Source organism: Rutilus rutilus (genome assembly GCF_951802725.1).
Source record: "Rutilus rutilus genome assembly, chromosome: 20".
In the NCBI taxonomy this organism is placed as follows: Eukaryota; Metazoa; Chordata; class Actinopteri; order Cypriniformes; family Leuciscidae; genus Rutilus; species Rutilus rutilus.
The window spans coordinates 29,877,864-29,882,480 of NC_140225.1; positions in this window are offsets into that span (position 1 = coordinate 29,877,864).

Consider the following 4,617-nt stretch of genomic DNA (forward strand, 5'->3'; position numbering starts at 1 on the left):
GCCGCCACACAGAAACTGAGCGCAAGACAATGTTGCTTAATCTCACTAAAATATGGCAAGGTTACATTTCACTTAACACACGTTACATGTAGCTACTAACTATTAAATATGCATAGTTACATGCAACTAACCCTAATCCTAACCATATCCCTATAGTAAGTACATGTAGTTAATGAATATTACCCAGGACTTAAAGGTATAATTACACTGTAACAATGACACCTTAAAATACAGTGTAGCCAAGATATTATATTTTGCGAAAGAAAAGTAAAGCATATTGTAAGATTATTGCATTGTGACATTATTTTCAGTTATGCTTATTTCTCATTATTTAATTAATTTTATATATGTATATATATACTGTATGTATGTGCATATCATTAGATTCTAATTAATAATACATAAATAATACAGTGCAATAAAATACATTAATAATAATTCAGTACAAACATTGTAATTGTTTCTACATTTATTATTTCAATTAATAATCAATGTAAAACAATTGGATAACAGTATTTGTACTTTGTGTGTGTGTGAATGAAACTAATATAGCATAAAAATACAGTTAAAAAAATAAATTAATAAAAATTCAGTGCTAATGCTGTAATCCAATTATTTCTACACTGAAATTATCATATATTAAAGACAGTACAAAAATTGGTGTATACTTTGCCATTCAAACGATAAATAGATAAAATAATAGTTACAGTAATGAGAGTTTGTGGGTTGGCATGAGAATAATGTAACAATGACAAAAGATGATTGGTCCTAAATGTAGACTTTATTTTCTTAAAGTAAAACATAATTTGTTTTGTTGGGACTGACCCGCGTGTGTTTGGGATGCTGGAGGGTTCAGACCCTCAGGGTGAGTTGTGTAAATGTTCCCAGAGTCCCTGCTGTCCTTAAGGTGTGAATGAGCTTCATTCTCACCTCGGTCACTTCTCACACACAAATGGCCCGTCACCTCGCAGAGCTTCGGGAAAGAGCCGACTCAATCCCACTCTCAATCACATGGCATTTACTTCACACAACCCTGAGTATAGCATTAAACACAAGCTAATGACGGCTAGCGTCTTCCCTCGTGTCACGTGTAAAATGCTCTCAGAAAGTAGTTTTGAGTGAGTGGTACCATGACAGATTGCTTAGTATAGGCTATCAATAAGATAAAGTAAATTGCTGAAAATTAGCTATTTTATCCAGCAAGTAGCGGTGTCACATGACAAATGATACATTGTTGTACATTGTTTTGAAGGTAATAATTCTTTATCCTGTACACTGAAAAAAAGTTTGATGTAGAAAAAAATTTCACTCAGAAATTGCTATTAAATTTCACCAATAATTACAAAAAACAGTAAGTAGCGAATGCGTTGAATACCCTTTTTTCATGTTTTTTTTTTTTTTTTTGTGTAAAACTTTGTTGTTCCCTTTCTTGTATGTCCGATTCATTTGAGTGAAGCACTTCATACATGGTTAATTTTACCTTCTCCATTGGTAATCTAATGTAAATTAACCAATTCAGGGTTCAATAGTTCATTTGCATTCATTCATTTCCATTTGATGTGGAAGATTATTTTGCCTATGATTATTGGTACCAGTTTAAAGAACAGATTCAGTAATTAATTTGAGTCTTTTTTAATCAATTTAAGCTGGTTTTCCACCAGGTAAATGAAAAAATCTAAATTAACTAATAAAACTACTTTAAATCATCTTGAGTAGCTTAAAGGGTGACACTTGTTACATAGTGACGTAGTTGCATGTTACATGTACTTACTATAACAGTAAATTATACATTAATTACAAGCAACTAACCCTATAATACATGTAGTTAATCTTATGCAGTACATATTTGTGTAATTACACTGTAACCACATCACCTCAAAATAAAGGGTTACACTTTATTAAGGTGTACGTGTTACAGTGTAATTCTACATTTAAGTGTTATATTAATTAACTACATGTACTTACTATAGGGTTAGGATTAGGGTCTGGTTTTGGGTTAATTGCATGTAATTTTGCATAATTTATTTTACAGTAACTACATGTAACATTTAACAAAGACACTGCGAAATGAAGTGTTATCGACTACTGTGTTATTACACCATGGTACATATTCAAAAAATAATGGCAATTTAAAACAAAATCTGAATCATTAATATTCATTTACAGTATCTATGATTTTTCTTTATGTGAAAAGAGTGGCAACCCATGGCAATTTGTATGTTTTTGGCGAATTGGTGGCTAATTCGTATAGAATTTGTATGAATCTCATAGTGGTGAACATTCCTACTTTCATGGCATCCGCGTTTTGTATTGTTTTCTAAAAAAAATCGTTTTATCTTTTGCCAAATCAACTTAGATAATGAATGTGGTTCAGATAACATAATATTTTGAGTGAATGGTAATTAAACCAATCTCCTTCATTGTATTAACTCAAATTTTTTTATTTCAACGAACTCAAACATTTTACGGCAACCAACTTACTTTTTTACGTTAAACCAACAATATCTTATTACAGTGTACGTATTCACTTAAATCACATCATACAAATGTATGTGAAATGGCCACATCGTAAACCACATCAGTTTGTTTCCTCATGAGATTGTGCTGGAAGACCTGACGATTTAAACTCCTGCAATAAACAAGCGCCTGAAGTGAGTCGGTGCAGGCCTGGCCGAGCTGATAGTGTCGTCTGAGAGGAAACACTAGCACACACATATCTCACGTCACATGATTAGCGGCTGCTTTTAGAAACGGCTCATCCTGATCCTCTGCTCCACCTATTCCCTCCCTGATAATCCTGTCACTCACACACTTGCAGTAGCTGGTGTTTTAGGGAGCGCTAATAATGAGCTAATAATTAGCCATGTAAGCGGCTGATAAGACGAGAAGAAGAGCAGAGGGGATGTTTTCCTAACACACTCCTGTATCTCTCAGTCTCCTGCTGTGCCATCTCTCTCTCTGTCATGTGCCATGGGGTTTACACGGTGATATAAGGTACTCAAAGAATATTATGGGTACTAAATTGATACATGTACTTTCATACTCCAAAAAATTCAAAGAAACCAAAAAGACATGATATCACCATTCTGCCAAAAACATGGTAATGCCATGATGATTACTATATTCATATAGTATGCCATGGTACATGTCCAAAAAATATGGTAGTTTCATGTATATCATGGTACTGAACAATTCATTTGATGGTATTTACATGGAATTGTCCAAGAATAACATAGTATTATTACAGCAGTGCATGTGCAGAAACATGGTAATACCATGGTACTGAATGATTGCTATATTCATATTCAATGGTATTTACATAGTATTCCAAGGCATTGTGAAGAATACCATAGTTCGTGTCCAAAAAAAACCATGATATTACCATGGTAGTCTCATACCATAGTACTGAAAATTTGCATATTCATATTCAAATGATGTACATGGTATTGTCAAAAATATTCGATTACAATGGGGCATGTGCAAAAATAGTGTATGGTATTTACATAATATTGCAAGGCATTGTGAAGAATACCATGGTATAGTTACTGGCACTATGCAAATTCATATTCATAAAATGTTGTTTACATGGTAATGTCAAAGAATACCATATGGGATGTGCAAAAATATGGTAATACCATGGTACTGAATGATTACTATATTCATATACCATGGTATTTACATGGTACTCCAAGGCGTTGTGAAAAACACCATGGTATGAGTGCAAAAAACATGGTATTACCATGGTAGCCTTATGTATACCATGCTATTGAACCATTGTCATACAATGGTATATGGTATTGCAAAGAATGCCATGGTACATGTCCAAAAAAACATGGTATTACCATGGAAGTTACCATAAATATCATGGTGCTGAATAATTGCATAGTCATGTTCATATGACATGTACATATTGTCAAAGAATACCATGGTATTACAATAGTGACATCATTTATATTACCCGGCTGATGATTTTCATGGACTGCGTTTTTGGGTCTGATAAGGTTTTACTTTTTTCCCAACAAAGGAAGCCGACTGTCGTGGGCCTATTATTGATGTGCGTTTGTTAACTTGGACTTGGTTAGAGCGTGCTAACCTAATGAGCGTATCCATCTGCCTTTTACTAACACACCAGCTACTTTGAATTCAGTGCAGCACTTCATGACAACAAAACCGGTCTTGGCCATTTTGCGATCTGATTGAATTATATCTCTTTCCCACAAGCTGGTGTCTGCTTTCTCCCCTTGACACCCCTCCTCACGCCACGCTGTGGGAAAAGAAAGCCATCCTGATTGCAGTGTATAGCCCGCATTGTAACAGGTAATTCAATTTTACACCATAGCCGGCGACTGCATAATGCAAAGGCTGATGGCATGTAAAGACACAGAGAGGGCTTCACTAAACAGCCCTTCATGGCTCATGTATCTTTGTGCGTGTGTAAAGTCATGTGGATGAGGGGATGAATGGGCAGAACGAGTGAAAGCAGCAAGTCTGCTGTGTTAAAAAGCGACGGCTGACGTCATGCGCCCTCTATTGGCGGAGCGGACCTCGACTCAAACTGCTTCGTCACCTCAAATCTGACCGGAGGTTTGTGGTGGGAACAGATTGAGCCTGTGAAAA